Source organism: Podarcis cretensis (genome assembly GCF_951804945.1).
Source record: "Podarcis cretensis genome assembly, chromosome: 6".
Lineage (NCBI taxonomy): Eukaryota > Metazoa > Chordata > Lepidosauria > Squamata > Lacertidae > Podarcis > Podarcis cretensis.
Window position 1 is genome coordinate 99410392 of NC_137175.1, and position 19439 is coordinate 99429830.

The following is a 19439-nucleotide window of genomic DNA, read 5'->3' on the forward strand; positions in this document are numbered from 1 at the left end:
GCCCAGCCGCTTCATCAGCTCTGGATCTACTTGTACTTGTCCTCCGCTCTTCCCCAGTAGCATGTTGGACGCCTTCCGACCTGAGGGGCTCATCTTCTAGCGTCATAACTTTCATATGCCTGTTGTCTTTGTCCATGGAGTTTTCTTGGCAGGGATACTGGAGTGGCTTGCCGGTTCCTGCTCCAGGTGGATCACGTTTGGTCAAAACTCTCCACTATGACCTGTCCATCTTGGGTGGCCCTGCACGGCATAGCTCATAGCTTCTCTGAGTTATTCAAGCCCCTTCACCACGGCAAGGCAGTGATCCATGAAGGGTTCCCTCCCCCATGTGGAGCTCCAAAGCTGTAGAATTAGGTGTGAATTGGGGCACTTCCCTGTTAAAGGTATAAAACTCACATTTTTTAGATTGGCTTTTGGAGCATCGTGCTACTCCCCCCCCCCATCCTCTCTCAGCTGTGCCTATTTATTTTTTGTGTTTTATTAACTGATTTTATATTTTGACAGCTGCCTCAAGCTTTGGTATTGCAGTGGATGAAGTCAGGCATGGGGTGATACCTCAGTCCTGGACTTCCCCACCCTGTGGCAGTTCAGACACTTCTACCAACCCTGAACGACTGCCTCATTCTGCTGCCCTGTGCAGGGCACAGCTCCACAGCTGTGTGGCGTTTCCTGTAAGGAAACTCATTTGCTCTTTTTCAAAAACAGCAACAACCCTGTGATGCAGTGATGGATGGGCTGGAGGAGGGCAAATGTGCTGTCCCCCCTCCCTCCTGCTGCAGGTGTCTCCCACTTCCACTTGAGGCTTGCATGACATTTCCACTACAGCTGAGGGTGCAGGGAGGGGGGTACACCTTCCCTGACAACTACGGGAAGCTGTGTTGAACCAGCAAACGCATAACAAAGGCGCTCCTTCTGACACAGTGACAGATGTGGCTCAGAGGCAGTGAAATCCTGCTGGAGTGGGAGGCAGGGAGAAAGGCAAGCAGGAAACAGCTGCGGAGAGTGGCTGTCATTTGCAGGGAAAGGTATACCAGGAAGAAGATGAGCCAGAGAAAAGGGACCAGAAGAGATGAGTGTGTCCTGTAAGAGATGAGTGTGTCCTGTAAGTGAGACTTGAATGTATCAGAGAACAAGATGACTGTTTAGTTAATGCTTCCATGTAGGACACGGCTCCTGTGGTTGTTAATGCTGCCCGGGAGAGTTTTAGCTATAAAGTTCCTCTCATCAGAGTGCCATTTGCTTGTTTATTTTATACACAATACATACTAAAAACAAAACAAACACAGAATATTTCAACTGAACAAATAAAGTGAATGGGACAGGGATATGACCAATGGCTGCTCATACAATGATCCAAATCAGACAGAAGAGGATTGGGAATAAAAAAGCATACAGGCTATGTCTATCTGAGGAAACTGAGAGTGTGGTTTGTAGTTGGCAGTGTCACATCACAGTCACACCATACACAAAACATACAGCTTTCCCCAAGGAATAACTGGCAGCTGTGGTTTGGTAAGGGTGCTGGGCATTGGAACTCTATGAGGGAGGGGTAAACTTTAACCTAAGACAACATGGAAAGAATCTGAGGTGGGCTTTCTAGCTTGAGCTGGGGTGTTTGAAAATTGAGGGGAGTGGAAATGCTATCAGAGAGAAAGATCCCAAGAAAGTGGGAGGAAGGACCTGAGCAGGCTTGCTGGAGGAAGGCAGAGTGGAGAGAAGTTAAGGATTCTAGCAAAGAAACAAAGGCTGACCTACACACACTGCTCCTTCTGCTGCAAGCTTGGCTCCCTTGTTTCTCCTACGGAAGCTGCTCTAGACACCCAAGAAGAGTTTCAGTTAAACATGTTGTAACTCATACAGAGAAATCGGGTTGGGAATGGTGGGACTCCACAGCGCCACCTGCTGTTACAGCGTTACCTCACATATACAACACATATAAAACACTTTTTCTTTTCCAATCTAACTGTGAGGAAAATTTATTTCTCTCTCTGCCCCTCACACACAGTGCAGGCTTAGAAAGATGAACACCCACGGGAAGAATGCATGGCTCTGGTTGGCAGATTGACATGATGGGCAACCTCACTCCCACCCACTGCTTCTCTTGTTCCAGCTTGCTTAATTCCTCCAAGGCTTCTTGCAAAGAAAAACAGGGAGGAAAAGGATAATAGAATCCACCACTTACCGTATTGGCCCAAATATAAGCCACACTTTCCCCCAAAATTCTGACAGTGAAAAGTTAAAGTGTGGCTTATATTCACCACCTTATGCTGCTGGCAAAGCAGTGCCCCCCCCCCCCCCGCCCAAGGAAGCAGCCCTGGTATTGTTGTTTTATTTCTTTTTTTCCCTTCAGTTTTTAGAGTGTGGCTTATTTGTGGGTGCATCTTATATTTGGGCCAATACGGTAATCAAGTCATTTCTAGGGGAAATGACTGGGGAGGGACCTGCTGATAGTGATTACCATATTTTTCCATGTATAACATGGAATATAAGACACCCCCTATTTGGGGGGACTCAAAATTAAGAAAATGGGGGAGATTGCCCAGTGTATGTCAACCACCCCCTTTGTATCATTATTTATTAGTAAAAAAACCCCTAGTCTTATATATGGAAAAGTACAGTACATTGATTGGCTAAGCAGAGGAGATGGGCAGAAGAATCCAGGAGGCCTCTCAGTCACTGGAAATGTGGACACGTCTCCAGTCAAAATGTTTCAGTTCTGTGCTCCCAGGAACTGATGGATTGATAGCAAATCTGCCCAACAGAGGAGCCTCCACTGATACTTTGCTTGCAGCCCTCTTCAATTTAGCTAATCTCATAGGTCATTTGGATATAGAGCCTTCAAACAATTGGATTGTCACCTCCTATATAAGCTGTGTGTGAGGCCTTGGGTCATGTGAAATTGGATGGGGGAGGCTGTAAATACTGTAGTTAAAAGTCCCCTGTTCTGAACCGAGTGCCTGGAATTCAGGAGAATAGCAAAGTGGGGAGGTGAAATGTAGGGGATGGAAGGAGAATGTGAATACAAATGTGGGTTTGTATTGGAGGTAAATGTGTGGTTTTTAGTTCTGGTGAGCTAGAAGAAAAGCAAAACAAAGGAGAACCTGATCTGAAATGGTAATGTTTGTTCCCAGTAACTTGTGTGTTCTTCTTCTGTTCTTTCCTTTCTGGCCATCATTGAAAATAAGCACTGAAACTAGACAGTCTCTTCCAGGAGCAACTGCTGATGACAGCACAGCACTGATTACAGACACGAGGCACAAATGCTGTGTGTGTGTGTGAGGTGTGAGCGTGCAAAAGGGAGGGAGGTTTCATGAACGCTCAAGAGAATACTATTTATATAGTCATTCACACGTGTGCTTAAGGTGGGTGTATTCTCAAGGATCACTTGTTCAGATCTGATCTTGCTTTTATGGCTGAGTGTGCTAAAAATTGCTCTGTGAACTATTCCTGTGTGAGAGTGTGCACGCCTTGGAGAGACACTAGCTGGCGTCTTTGTGACAGATCCGTTCACATGTGGGCACATGTGGGAAGTTCTGTTATATATACAACCATATGACTGCTAACCTGTGTGGGCAAATAGCCTAGCATAGAAGATCAACAACTGGGGCTTACGTGACAGGGAAAGCTCATTTCCACATCATCTAGCCTATTGTCAGGAGCTGCAAGAGCAGCAGCGTTTGATTCAATACTTTGCATGCCATTTGTCCACAGATGCCTGACTCACCAAGGTTTTTTCACTTCATCCCCGACATCCTCCTCAGAGTTGTAAAGGCAGTAGAAATGTTAAGTACTGGTAAAGCACCTAACATGTTTCAGTTGCCATTTCCATTGCTTTGTCAGACTAAAGTAGTAATTATTATTGTGTGCTCATGAGCTGATTAAGCCTGAACCCCATCTAGGGGTAAACCCAGAAGACGCAGTGAGACTCATACAGAGGCAGGGGTAGGCAACCTAAGGTCCGTGGGCCGGATGCGGCCCAATCACCTTCTCAATCCGGCCCACAGGTGGTTTGGGAATCAGCGTGTTATTACATGAGTAGAATGTGTCCTTTTATTTAAAATGCATCTCTGGGTTATTTGTGGGGCATAGGAATTCGTTCACCCCCCCCCAAAAAAATATAGACCAGCCCACCACATGGTCTGAGGGACGGTGGACCGGCCCACGGCTGAAAAAGGTTGCTGACCCCTGGGGTATGGTAAGGGTTCAAATTTGCAGTGGGTGGGCTCTTGAAAGACTGTTAATTATTTCATTATATTATTCCTCATGGCATATTAGCATGTCCCAACATACACTATTTCAATAAACTGAGCCATGTTGTTCTCTCTCTCCCTCATTCATTCTACAGAGAAATAGAAGCAAATTACTGCTGGAAGAATTAGAAAAGAGTTAGAAAGCAAATTGTGGAGGCAACATTATAAGGCTTATTAGGCAGATACAGAGAAACTGTGGTTGACATAACATACAGGAAAGTCAGATTCCTAGCAGAACAAAGGAGCAAAACTGGGAGAAATAAATCTGGTCTAATCTACGTGTGACATAGGCAAAGAAAGGATATATATATATTGAGAATTTACCTTGATAGAAATAGTGTGGCTAAACAGGCTGTCAACTGAATCTCATCTAATCCTTTCTAAAGGGTTAGAAAACCCTTAGGAGGCCATAGTACATGGTTCTGTCAGAGCTGCTGAATAGTTATGAAGTGGGTTGTACTGGGCTGTACTGGTTTCTGAACAGACTCAAGGGTTGGTCAACCTCCCATGTGGCTTAGGCTGCTTGGAGCGAAGCTGCTAATTGTTGAAGTGCCTGAGAGAGCAGAGGGGAGGCGGACTGAAGTCACCAAGCAGGAGATTTAGATGGAATTTAGCTGGCTGTTCCCCTACTCTGGAGGAGACCACTCTACTGTAAGTCTGTGGAAATCCCACACACCTAGCCATAAGTGAGAGAACAAAATTACAGGATGTCTGGTGCTACTAAGCTACCCTGCAGGGTTGGCACTGGAGCAGGGGCCACCTTACCATTACAAACCCTAACATAGGTTCTTTCCAAACCATCAATTAACAGCTCTGCAAATGCTGTTTTGGGCCACAGGTCTCCAAGGGTGGCTGCTGCTGACATCTCAAGTTACATACCTGTTTGTATTTTGCCAGGCTCATCTGCTACCTACTCATCAGTTAATCACATTGTCCTTGAGGATTTCCTGCTTCCTGTGTCCACCTTTGGGTGCATCTAGTGGTTAATTTCTAAGAAAAGGGGTACAAGGCTTATGCATGACTGGAAATCTTGTTTCCTAATCCCAGAAACATGGGGGTGGGGATGGTTGCTCAGTGATGAGAAAACTCTAGTTGGCAGGCAAACACATGTTCTGTGCTGATGCTTCCCACCCCCCACCCCAGTACTTAATTTAATAATGGAAAATTTTTGGAATTAGATGTTCCATTGAAGCACTCAAAGAGGCTCCCTGTTCCATGCCCCAGGAGTACATGTGTCTCTGAACATGCACAGAGTGTCTTTTCCTGCTCAATGGCCAAAACACAGCAGACCTGGATAATCTAGTTGCCTTTTCAGATAACATTTTAGGTACACAGTACATTTGCTTCTAATCTTTAATGTGGACTCCAAATATCTTCCCACAAGGTGGCATTCCCATTTAGGAGATATTGTAAAAGCTTGTGCAGGTGACCCACCTCGGTGTTAGGGGAAGGTGAGGAGCTTTGCCTTGAGACTTCAATGGGGACTGGATGAGGAGAGTTTCCTTCCTTACACTTTCGTGACCAGGTTCTGTCATATCCAGTTGCTAGAAGGAAGGAGTTGGGAAAGAGAGATTTTGGGAGTGATTTTGTTGTTTCACTTATGTTTTGGGATACACCCCCCTTCCACAGATGCTGTTCAGCATCCTCCAGCTAAGCTTGTTTCTATAATAGCCCTTTCCCCCCTTTTTAACACTGAATCCACATGATGTTGTAGATGTCCAAATCATGGCAGCCTAATGTACTATTCTAGCACTATTCTTCTACAAAGTGATGGGGAGTTGAAAATAAACTAGTCATTTATCTGCCCATCCTTTTTACTTTTGTCTAAATTGAATAAGGGCTCATCCACACTTCTACTTGTCCCATGGCTAGAAAGCATGGCTCCGAGAGGTCTTCTGCTTTATAGGCTGACAGGAGCAAGCTGGCAATAAACTGCACTGTTCAAATTGGAGTTAACTCTTTATTAGCCCAGGTTAGGCAGAGTGTCAGGCCTAATGAGCACAGCACCTCATCCCTGGTAAGTCTTGGCCCATGGATCTGGAGACTGGCCTGGACCTTGGCCTGGAGACTGAAAGCAAGAGTGGCTGCATGCAATCAACCTCTCCTCCACCCTTTTCATGCCTCTCCTGGTTCTGGGAGACAAGAGGGGAGGAGAGCTTGTTGCAGCAGGAGGGGGAGACACTGTGACACTTCATCAGCCTGGCTGATCTCTGCCTCTTGGCCTCCCTCCTCTCCTGTTTCTGCTTCTGGACTTCTCTTGGTTCGAATCCCTGTGATGGGTGAGCTCCCATTGTTTGGTTCCAGCTCCTGCCCACTTAGCAGTTCGAAAACCTGTTACCTCTTCAGCTTCTGTCACCGCCTATTCCCAGTCTTCTCCCTCTGACCACTCATTGCTGTCCCATCGTCCCATTACTGCTGAATCAGAACATCAATTAGCAGAAAAAACCTATTGACCTTCGTTCCGCTTCCGGAGGGAAAGCGGCAGGACAAGCAGAAGAGTCAGTTCAGCATTAATCTCCTAGTCAGGTTGCAGCAGGCAAGCAATGGGTGGGCTGAATCTCCAATGAGAAAAACTTTTCTGAATGGCACTTACTTATGAGAAGTCATTAAAGATGGATCATGGACATTGCTAGATAAGACAGAAATAAATCAAGTTCCTGCATGGAATCTCCATTTCAGTTCCATTTCTAGCTAATCGTGAAAAGCAATGCCTTAGTAGTACTAACGGACTCTACTGTGGGAGCAACATGAACACACTAATAGACTCCAGCATCCCAGCAACCAAAGTTCAACTGCCAGCTTCTTTGTCAGCCAGAAGTTCAGAAATGTGCCTCTTACCACCATGCTGACTTCTCAGTATTGCCTGCTTTGTACAAAGAGATTTGGGAGCCCGTGGGTTAGGGGTGGGGAATCTTAGACCTGAGTGGTGGATGTGCCTCCCCCCCCCCCCGCAGCTCCCTCAAAACTCTTCCCAAGCCTAGAAATTTTTTACTTTCCCTCCCCCACCGTCTCTGCTGTGGTCCCAGTGAAAAGTCACTTTGCCACTGGAATTCACCCTGTGCCAATGGAAGCTTTCCTTCCAGGATAAAGCTGCTTGATCATAGCTGTCAACGTTTACCTTTTTTTAAAAGGGAAATTCCCTTATTCCAAATAGGATTCCTTGCAAGATAAAAGTTGACAGCTATGCGCTTGATGGAGGGAGATTTTCATCAGGACAGCAGTGAGGGGACATCACCGCCACCCCATACAAACTAACTCTCTCTCTCTCTCTCTCTCTCTCTCTCTCTCTCTCTCTCTCTCTCTCTTTCTTTCTGATGATCTGTCCTCTGACACCTCTCTCTTTAGAAATTAGCCAGTGCTTTGCGAGGAGACAAAATACCCAAAATCTCACACTGTGTGATGGCTGGTAGGAAAGCTGCACCCCACTGACCAAAATGTAGTTGTTCCCAGAGACACCTTAATCCTGTGCTCTGACATTAAAGCAGATGCAGCATTAAAGGACAAACAGGGTTCGAAGACCACCATTCTGTGCTGCCTGACCTATATCTGGTTCAACCCTTTCCCCTTACAAACTTCTGTTTAACACCATGTCACCAAGTTTGCCTGCTTTTGTGAACCCGCTACACCTCTTCACGCTGCTCCAGGCCTTGTTTTTTTAGCAGCCTGTTTACTGCGCCCTTGTGCTAGCAGGCAAGAGCTGCTCGCCCACTTAGCCGCTCCATCCATTATTGATAGCAGATTTGGAACAGAGAGGTTGTTTTGCATTTCACATGTGATGTTTCCTGGCCATGTTCCCTTCCCTTAAGCTCTTCCTTGACAACACTGGGGCAACAGTCTCTTGTGGTGACAAGCAATGAAAGAATTTAAGCACTGAAATGCTAGGGAATTATTTTTTCAGTATTTTTCTTTTTTTAAGATTGTATGCACAGAGTGTCCCAGAGATACTCTTTGAACTTTTCAGAAGCACTGCTCCACCACCGCAACTATAATAACCCTCATAAATTCTGAGTAATGGCTGGTAAAGGAGGTTCAGAGGGAAAGAGATGATAATGGCTGTTATGCAAGTGCACAGGGTTCTACTACTGGAGCACTTGGTGAACCTTAATTCGGTCTGTTCAGGCGAACAAGCATAATAGGATTTCCACAAAATGATATACAGGGCCAGGAAGTAGATCTGGATCCAGGTCCTCAGCCATTGTTCAGATGGCAGAGCTCCAGCCTTTCTAGCCAAACCAGGCTGGGGAACAGAGGCTGAACCTCTAGCCAGATGCCTGCGGTGGCTCCAGGTAGCTTATGCTGTATTTGAGTCTGATTTAATTTGTTGCTAGAACATTGTGGTTGCTTTTTCACCAAACCACTTGTCTGGTGGTGTCTGAAAGATGGGATCACGTTGGACAAGGGATATTGGGCAAGAAAATCATGTTGGTAGCAACAGCACGGCCTTTCTTTCTTCCCCTCAAAAATGAGGGTGCTAAAGTTGGTTTTAGTAGACGCCATATCACGTAAGCTCCATGCTATTAAAATATTACTGTAGCAGCATAGGAGCCAGCTAAAAACAGTAACTATACAGCTCCTACTGGCAGTTCCTTATGAAGCTACTTAATCCCATATTAATTTGCCCATTTGCTGAGATGTGCTCTGAGTGCCACAGGGCAGTTTGCAAAATCAATCTGCTATTGATTCATGGATTTCACAATACTGTCATACCTCGGGTTACAGATGCTTCAGGTTGTGTTTTTTCGGGTTGCGGACCGCCGAAACCTGGAAGCACCAGAACGGGTTACTTCCGGGTTTCGGCGGTTGTGCATGCGCAGAAGCACTAAATCACGCTTTGCGCATGCACAGAAGCGCCAAACTGCAACCCGCATGTGTGCAGACACGCCGCTGCGGGTTGTGGACACTGCGGGTTGCGAATGTGCCTCCTGAACGTGCCTCCTGCATGGATCACATTCACAACCCAAGCATCCATTCTATTTCGATTTGCTATTAGCTGCTTCATATACTGTTTCTCAGAATGGTGGTGTATATATAAATACATACATTGTTATGTACTGAAGTTCTCACCCTGGGCCAGCAGGGGGATACTGTAGATAGTTTTCACTCAGGTCCTCATATGCAAATAAGGGATCAAAAGTGACGTTCAGTGATTGGATACTTACAGAAAATGGTTACTGTTGCGTTCTAGTGGAGCTCTATATAAGCAGACTGGCTGAACCCTTCAGTTCAGTTCTGTTCTGGCCTGTGAATAAACAAGAGCTGTTTGAAGAATCGCTGTGTCGTCTGATATGTTCACCCACAACTTAACATACATACACATAAGCATACCCTCCAAGTGTTCTGATTTTCCAGGGAGAGTCCTGGAATTATGAAAGCCATCCCAGCTTCTGATTTTATCCTGGAATGTCCCTCTTTCCCCTGCCAGTGTTTCCACCACCAAATTGGGTGTCCTGAGTGATGGCAGCAGTGAGGAAGCATCCTGTTGCCTCTCCTCACTTGGGCAGCTCACAGCGGCTGCTGGAGAGTGGGTGAGGAGGAGGAGGGATCCTGCCACCGCGGCCCAGCCCTGCATGGTGTGCCAGCTCTGAGCGGCAGGCAGAGGGCAGGACGAAAGGAGGAGTGGAGTGCAAGAAGTCGTGATTTAAAAAAATACTTTGTGTGTCCACTTCCAATCTTGCCCCTTTCTAAAATGTATTTGTTAGTGTGTATTTTTTTAAGAAATCTATTAAATAATAAAATAAAATAGAGGGGTTTTCTCAGAACAGCAGAGAGCATGTGTGCTGTGTCCCACTGGTGAAGTGGATGTGGCACTTGCTGTTCTTTGGGTAGGAAATGTGGGGGTGGGGGGATGGGGGGGAAATGGGGATTCAAGGAGGGTCAGTTGGGGGGGTGAGAAATGTCCCTATTTTCACCTGAGGAATGTTGGAGGGTATGCATACATATATATATATATATATCCTGAGTGTGTTTATCCTGGTGTGTCGTGCTGTTCTGCTGCCAGTACGGATTTCTTGCTGCTGCTTTTAGAATTGTAGCTTAGCTACCCTTTGTTATTATATTTTTATTCTGTATGCCCACTTGAGTATGTCTTTAACACAGATAAGTGGGCTAGAATATCAAAATAAACATGGATTGGGCTTCAGTAGCTGACAGCAAGTACTACTATCTAGTTTCCAGAGAAGCTCAAGAGGTTCATGGTTCAGGATCAGGCCGCCTTCCATCATATTTACAATTTTCTTCCATGCATTTATCTTGGAGGGGGAAAGAGTTAGAAGAGGAATTAGATAATTCCTCAAGAAACAAGCAGGGAGTGCATATTCTTTGTTTCACCTTCCTGCAGCTAATAGAGAGGCTTCAACATGGATTCTGAGGGGAGGCTATTTTCAGCCAAGGGCAAGAGGCTTTGCCATTCATTTCCCCCCTCACACACAAAAAGAGAGCCAGCTGAGGGAAACTGTCAGAATGATTAAACTGTCTGATTAAAATGTGCTTGTGGGAAGGGTTTTTGTCTGCTTGTTTTTATTATGTATTTAGTGTTGCCATTTTGTATTTTTATGTTGTGAAGCACGCTTTGATTTTTGAATGAAGGGCAGAATACAAATTTATGGTTTTTAAAAATTTACAGCACAAATGCCTAGACATGTCCATGCACAAGTACTGAAATAAATGGGGCTTACTCCCAGGTATACAATTGCAGTCCTAGTCATTTGGTAATTGTAGAGTCTGGGTTTTTCATGCTATGGATACTAAATCAACATGTCTGTTGGTCTCAGAGCAAAAATATTCCAGGTTCTTTTTCAAATGATGACTCCAAAACAAGCACAAATATATTCAAATGTGTTTGATTCACATACATTGCTTATTCTGATACCAGAAGCTGGAACTTCTTTCTTCAGAGTTTGGGTTATTTTGGCACAGCATTGGCTTAAGACATTTTGCATCCTTAGGCAAAGAGCAAGATGGCGTCCCTGTCCCCCTTCCACTTACAGCCTCTGACCAGACTGGCAACTGAATCTTATTCTGGCAAGAGGGACAGCATCCTTCACCATGCCTGAAGGCAGCTGTGTCGCTTAGGGAGTGCAAGGCAGGTAGCTGAGAGGGTTCAGACTGGGAGTACGTACTGGGAGCAGCTGGTGTTCCCCCCCCCCCAACATCCATCTGCCTGAGGCAGCCGACTCCCTGGGGCAGCACAGCCCTGCTTTGCGCAGATACCCAGAGCTTTTAAAGGTAAAGGTAAAGGTACCCCTGCCCGTACGGGCCAGTCTTGACAGACTCTGGGGTTGTGCGCCCATCTCACTTAAGAGGCCAGGGGCCAGCGCTGTCCGGAGACACTTCCGGGTCACGTGGCCAGCGTGACATCGCTGCTCTGGCGAGCCAGAGCCGCACACGGAAACGCCGTTTACCTTCCCGCTGGTAAGCGGTCCCTATTTATCTACTTGCACCCCGAGGTGCTTTCGAACTGCTAGGTTGGCAGGCGCTGGGACCGAGCAGCGGGAGCGCACCCCGCCGCAGGGATTCGAACCGCCGACCTTTCGATCGGCAAGCCCTAGGCGCTGAGGCTTTAACCCACAGCGCCACCTGCGTCCCCAGAGCTTTTACCAGGGCTTTAAAAAGTAGTCTGAAGGAAGAAGAGAGCAAGTGTGGGCTTTAGAGGGGGGCAGGGAAAGGCAGCACAGATGGTGTAAAGAATAAAAAAGGATCAAAAATAGACGTTTAATCATTTGGTGTCGATAGACTTGAAATGTGGGGAGTGTTGAAAACAAATGAGAGGGAAAACAGTATGTTAACTAGAGGACTTGGGCAGGGCTTTAATCTTATCATGGAACCATAGAATTGCAGTTGGAAGGGCCCAAGGATCATCTATTCCAACCCCTTTCTTTGATTTAGATAATATTTTTCAGAGGGTAAATGCTTTGAGGCATGATTTACTGAACTTTTTTGGGCCGTTGCTGTAATGAAAATCTGATTATAGAAATAACTGGAAGGTTGTGTGTGTGTGTCTGTGTGTGTGTGTGTGTGTGTGTGTGTGTGTGTGTGTGTTTGCATTCATATACAGTGGTACCTCGGGTTAAGAACTTAATTCGTTCTGGAGGTCCGTTCTTAACCTGAAATTCTTCTTAACCTGAAGACCACTTTAGCTAATGGGGCCTCCCACTGCCACTGCGCCGCCTGTGCAAGATTTCTGTTCTCATCCTGAAGCAAAGTTCTTAATCCGAGGTACTATTTCTGGGTTAGTGGAGTCTGTAACCTGAAGCATCTGTAACCTGAAGTGTCTGTAACCCGAGGTACCGCTCTTCTTCCCTTCATGAAGGGATTAAGGCACACATCTTTTACGATTGTGATATAATTACAGTTCTGCAAAGACTGTTATCAGCAGCGCCACACTAGTTTTCCAGCCAAGCAGGCGAAGGAGTTAGCAAGGACGGGGCAGTGAGGAGGTGGGGGGAGAATCTTATTATGTGAGATATGATATTATAGATCAAGTGACGCAAGTCCTGGTAATTCCTCTTTAAAGTAACCTACACAAGGTAGAAATGAACTGGGAGAAGGGAGACAGGGTAAGCAAAAGTCAGGGGTATATAAGGTAAATTGTGTGAAGAACGACTCAAGGTGGGATTTGAAGGAGAATGCCATCCGGCAGAAGAGGTGGAAATATCATATCCTGGATGTAAGGAAAATATGAGAAAAACATGGGTAAAGGAGATGGGTATAAATAACAGTAGGAGGTTCATTTCTCTGTGTTCCTGACTTTAACTTGCTGGAATTAATGCAGTCCCTCATCCTTCAGGAGATAGGTAGCTTTTTCACAGGTATTTGTCCTATTGACCCTCCCCAGCATATTTCTCCTTCCATGCTGAGTACATAGTTCTGTTGCCATAGGGAGCCAATGGTCCCTAGCAGAGCAAGGATATTGTTGCTATGAATATAAATTTAGAAAGCCAGGATCTTTTCCCTCTCACAGAGACTTTTGTGACTGAAGAGACATACTCTGAACATAAGACCCATACAAATTGACTAAGTCAATGACCTCTGAAGATCTGCACAGTTAACATCATGTCCCTCATGCTATTTAATATCCAAGTGAATCAAGTGAGATGAAGTCATTCTGAGATTTGGCTGTTGGGGACACCAGTAAGTTGATGACCCAACTATTTCTCTCCTTTTCATCTGATCACCGGGAGGCTGTCCTCCCCACCTGCACGCCAGCCAGCAATGTGGTGGCTGTGAGCTGAAATCCTGCCTTTTGCCCTTAAAGAGCAGGCAGAGGGATCTCTTTATCTTTAATCTTAGCATTATGTGCAACAGCAGCGCTAAGATCCAAGATAAGCTCTCTGCCTGATCTTTCTCTAAAAAGCAGGCATGTCTGATCTTAGTGCTGTGGTGCTTAGCGCTCAGGCTGGAGATGAGAGATCACTCTGCCTGCTCATTAGAGATCCTAGTGAGGGAATGGAGATTTCTGGAAATGTTGGTTTTGTGGGTGTATGTGTGTGCATGCACACATGCCTGCATGTCTGGTGTGTGACTGCATGTATGTATGTGAAAGAGCTAGAGGGTGCTGTGTGCCATGTATCTGCCGCATGCTTTAACAATCGTGGAAGTATAGAGGTGCATGCAGAGAATTCTACCGTCGCCTCCAAACTGGACATTCCCACTAAGGATGGAGGAATTCAATTCATTTCACATCTAAAGGTGTATCTATCTAGTTCTCACGTCCCAAAACAATATGCAAACTGAAATGCAGTCATTTTTCAAACATCACATTTTTCCTGATTTTGCAGAGCAGGTCTTCAGCAAAGCAATACGTACAAATATGCATATACAGCTGAAACTCGGAAAATTAGAATATCGTAATTCAACTTAAAAGGTGAAACTAATATATGAGATAGACTCATGACATGCAAAGCGAGATATGTCAAGCCTTTATTTGTTATAATTGTGATGATCAGGGCATACAGCTGATGAAAAGCCCAAATTAACAATCTCAGAAAATTAGAATATTAAATGAAACCAGCAAAACAAGGACTGCACATAGAGCAATATTGGACCTCTGAGAAGTAGAAGCATGCATATGTACTCAGTACTTGGTTTGGGCACTTTTTGCATCAATTACTGCCTCAATGCGGCGTGGCATGTGGCACTGCTGAGGTGTTATGGAAGACCAGGAAGCTTCAATAGCAGTCTTCAGCTCTTCTGCATTGCTCGGTCTCATGTCTCTCATCTTTCTCTTGGCAATGCCCCATAGATTCTCTATGGGGTTAAGGTCTGGCGAGTTTGCTGGCCAATCAAGCACAGTAATCCCATGGGCATAGAGCCAGGTTATGGTACTTTTGGCAGTGTGGGCAGCTGCCAAAGTCCTGCTGGAAAATGAAGTCAGCATCCCCATAAAGCTCGTCTGCGGAAGCATAAAGTGCTCCAAAATCTCCTGGTAGACGGCTGTGTTGACCCTGGACTTCATGAAGCACAGTGGACCAACACCAGCTGATGACATGGCTTCCCAAATCAACACAGACTATGGAAACTTCACACTGGACTTCAAGCATCTGGCATTGTGTGCCTCCCCATTCTTCCTGCAGACTCTGGGTCCTTGGTTTCCAAATGAGATGCAAAAACTGCTCTCATCAGAAAAGAGATTTGAAGAGACCAAAAGTGGAAGATCTCCCATCCCTAAGCCTTGCAGTGTCTGTTCAGATATTACACAGACCTCCTGGGGAAGTGAACAGTGAGGAGCTTTTCCTGGATCAAACCTAAAAGCAGAGCTGCTTTGGTTATGTGACAGTGTTGCCCATCAGGCTCTATTATGGTCCATTTGACTGATGGAAAACAAAAGAGCACGCTCTAGCTGCATGTCTCTGAGACAGATGCCTCTTTCTGCCCTGTCAGCGTATTGTGGTACCCCGGAAGATTTTGCTGAAGTTAGAATTACAAACAAAGCTTTAAAAGTGCATGTAAGCCTTTCTAGTAGTTTTTAATGCCTTTAAGCTAGGTGTATTCACACAAAACACTCACTCCACCCCCTCCTGTCTTTTGACTTAAACACTTTGACTTGTATTTAAAAGGTAAGGAACACCTCATTCCCCCCACCATGTCATTTCCCTGTGGCCCTGTGAAAGTGGGGCAGGGAATCACTCTCCAAGTATCTCAAAGCAATTTCACTCTGTGTGTGTGTTTACAGTACAGTATATGTCTATTTTAGTTCCAATTTTAGTATATGTGCTGCCGAAGCGAGCACAGTATATGTCTATTTTAAATCACACGAATCCTTTTCCTATGGGACGTCAGGAGAGACTCACCTTTTGATCAGGCGCTCTGGCAATTGTCAGCAGGGTCGTCCCAGAGTGCCAGCCAGGAAGACGCTGCTGACTTGCGCTCGAGCAAGTGACTTGCACCAGAGCTCCAGACCAAAAAACCATTCCGGGATCCAAACAGAAGCCTTCTGTGATCCGGTATGCCCCACTTAAAACAGGTCACTTGGAGTGTATGATTCCAGATCAAGGCCCTACAGCTGCTTTTTCTTAAAAATAAATCTAGAAAGTTCAAGCATACTCTAAAAAAAGTATGAATAACATAACATGTAGTTTGGCTAGATGCCTTTATTCCATTTTTGGGTACATTGGGATTTTATGAAGCGCAGCACCACAAACCTGTATATTAGGAAAAGTTCACTTCATCAAATCCAAAATGATTCCAACCACACTGGCCCACTTATATTCTATGCAGCCATCAAGTATTAGTGACATTGCCTTATCTCTTTTTAAAACTCTGAAATTCCTTCTTCATAGTAAGATAATATATCTGGGCCAGTTAGAGTTGAGTAAAGTGGAATGCCTTTCATTATACGCCTTTAGGCGCCAGGTCAAAACGTTCCTCTTCAAACAGGCCTTGGGTCCATTAAGTACCCTTTGAAATGTGTTGGGGGGTTGCTTTGTTTTTGTTCTTGTTTTTATTATGAGTTTTGTGTTTTTATCTTGTATTTTTATGCTGTGACCTGCCTGAGCTCTTCAGATGAAAGGTGGCATATAATTTTTGTTGTTGTTTAGTCGTTCAGTCGTGTCCGACTCTTCGTGACCCCCTGGACCAGAGCACGCCAGGCACTCCTGTCTTCCACTGCCTCCCCCAGTTTGGTCAAACTCATGCTGGTAGCTTCGAGAACACTGTCCAACCATCTTGTCCTCTGTCGCCCCCTTCTCCTTGTGCCCTCCATCTTTCCCAACATCAGGGTCTTTTCCAGGGAGTCTTCTCTTCTCATCAGGTGGCCAAAGTATTGGAGCCTCAGCTTCACAATCTGTCCTTCCAGTGAGCACTCAGGGCTGATTTCCTTCAGAATGGATAACTTTAATAAATAAATAAATAAAAACATCACACACCAAAGTGAAATAACCATTTTGTAAACCTCAAATTTGCATTTAGGCATAAGGACAGGCAGGTAGACCAATAAAACCCATAAACTGGCTCCCAGCAAGTGACATACTGAACCTGCGTATACTGGGAAGGAAGCACTGAATACACTTACTCCAGTTCATGCTACTTTACTGAGAGCAAGTTTTGGTTCCCAAAATGGAGTCCGGACAGGACAAAATGGCTGCTACCATGTTCAGCAAATTCAGAACCATCACCTCTTGTTCCTTGCTCAGTATAACAGATATACCTGCAGGACTGAAAGAGGTAAGGAGCAAAATTAGGGAACAGTAAGGGGAAGATTTCTGTTTCATGCTTTAGAGAGAAGTGAACTGTCATATAAGGTGAGTGGAGAGACATGCACGCACAAAAAAGGAGAATAAATTGAAGGGGAATTGACAGATGAAAGAGGGTGCGGAAGGGAGAGGAGGAAACTGCAGAAGACTGACAGGCCAATTCTGGTTTAATGATTTCAGTCCAGAGAAAAACAGGAAAGAAAATGTGTGAACTGAATACTAAATGGCACCACCATCTTCTCTGAGAAGCAAGGGGGGACTTTGCAAAGAAAACAAAGCAGAGCGCGCAGGTTGCCCAGAGAAGAACAGCAGAAAGCCTTCTGTACACCCAGGTGCTTAAGGAAGGCTATCAGTGTCAGGAGTCAACTAACATGGAGGCTGCACCACAAAAGGAGGACTCTGCCTGAGGCCCTGATGCATTTTTAGCTTCCAGCCATCCTATCGCAGTCCTTCCCCACCTACATTGCCTGCACTTTTGGCATATCCCCCCACCCCAGAATCCTGGGAACTGACGTTTGTTAGTGAGTGGTGGAGTTCTGGTGCCGTGAGGGGGAAACTACAGTTCCCATTGTTATTGGGGGCTTGCATTAAATGCATGGTGTGTATGCAGCCTTCTAGAATCTTAGAATTGTATAGGTGGGGAACCCTGAGGGTCCTCTAGTCCAACCCCCTGCTGCGGAGGAATAATGAGCCTTATAACGTGGAGCAGGGACTGGAAACAGCAGGAGTGTGGGAAGCTTCAGGCCTGGAGGCCAAGCACAGCTCTCTGCGCCCTTTTATCTGCCCCAGAACACAGCTTCTCCGCAGGCCACGCTCATGAAGAATGATTGTGCCTCTTGTCTGGGGAGATGCAGGGGCTGGGATCTGGCTTTTGCGTGGCTGGGGTGTTGTTGCTGTTTTGCCTCTGGCCACATCTGCCACAGGCATGGAGCTCCCAGAAGGTTCCGCACCCTCGGGGTGAAACAGATCCCCCACGCCTGTTCCAGGGGTTCTGGAGGGAGAAGGGAGGAAGGCAACAGAAGGCTACAGCTTTCAAAGGCAGCTTTATGTTTCAATAAATCTACAGTGCTGTCCTTCCTGTGTGCTTGTCTCTTCATCGACTTACCTGTGAGCAACACAGAGTCCACAGTGAGTCCAAGACTTAGAGGGTGCAATAAGCAGCCACTTACTGCGGAGCTGGTACTGCTCATGCATGTAAGTTTTTTACAGCACTTCCCCAAAGAATCATGGGAACTATAGTTTGCCCCTCCCAGCATCTTAACAAACTACAGTTCTCAGGATTCTTGGGGTTTTAAATGTATTGTGGGTGTGCAGCCAAGATTGCCATATGAAGGTGCCCCAAACGTCTGACCTGGGTAACTCAGGGCAGGCAGGATGTATGTGCTTTGTGTTTGTAAAAGGTCTCAAGCTTCCTTGAGAAAACAGTTGTAAGTTACAAATAGTAGGAAAGACTCCCACCTGAGGTCTTGGATTGGGTCTGCTAGTCAGGACTGACAGCAAATGGCTAGAGGGGTCATTTTGACGATGAGGCAGCTTCTTTACTGCCAGTTTTGGTGGGCACATCTGCAAATTGGTCATTTCTGCATGAAACATTGCTTCCTCCAGTATCTTACTACGCAAACAAATATGACTCAGAACCCCATCCATTTTCACTTACAAAAATGGCAAAGATAAGTCGCTTCAGTTGGACAGAGAAGCATAATTTTGCCTGGCAAAACCCACTGAAGAAAGCAGAAAGGGCTGCAATGCTTCAAAAGAAGCAATTTTGAAGTGTAGAGAGAAAGTGCAGTCAGTTGCTGATGGCAGAACAAAAGTGCTTGATTAGAAAAGAACAATGAGCTGTTTATAGTGTTTGCAATTTTCAATGGGACTTGTCTAAATGAACCCCTTATTTTCCTGTTGCGCCCGACACATATTGTACATGTATTGTACATGTGAGAATGAGCAGGGTGAGGAGAGCAAGTCTCGGGCTTGGAGTAGAAAGATTCAGCTTTCCATTGTACTATGGGAGAAGGGTGGCATGAGGTGGCATAAAAATGCAGGCAGCTGTCTGCACCATGCCTATGTGTTTTCAGTAGGCTGCTCTACACTACCACATGTATTATACTGCGGAAGTCCATAAAACAGATTTATAAAGAGACTCATATAGCGATCATGTGAAATGCTGGTGGCTCTGCACTGATGGTGAGCAATTTCATCCCATGTCTGACTGAACTAGTTCGCCCGTGAAAGTGGATTGCTCCCTGAACACCTCATTTGCTTCTCTGATTATTGTCTCTGGAGTAACATCCAGCCTTTTCTGCTGGGCTCCCCATGGTAGCACATCAGGGAGAAGCATCCATTCTACCTGCTTGGGCAAGCTTTCGTGCCACAGTGTGGTATGAAATATAGCTAAGCAAACAAAGTGCCGGCTGTTGTTTTCCCTGCTTCCTAGAGGCCTTGGTTTGTGGCTGAGAATGTAGGCTTTGCAGTGATTTACATGTAACCAGGGGCTTATTGG

General features: G+C 45.6%; 1 long non-coding RNA gene across 1 annotated transcript in view; it reads left to right on the plus strand.

The window, feature by feature from the left end:
- The first annotated feature begins 16570 nt into the window (after positions 1–16570).
- LOC307218963 overlaps positions 16571–19439 on the plus strand; it is a 32732-nt gene continuing 29863 nt past the window's right edge. The window contains exon 1 of the long non-coding RNA XR_013840195.1: positions 16571–16910. This is a non-coding gene — a long non-coding RNA (uncharacterized lncRNA). The remainder of the gene's footprint in view (positions 16911–19439) is intronic.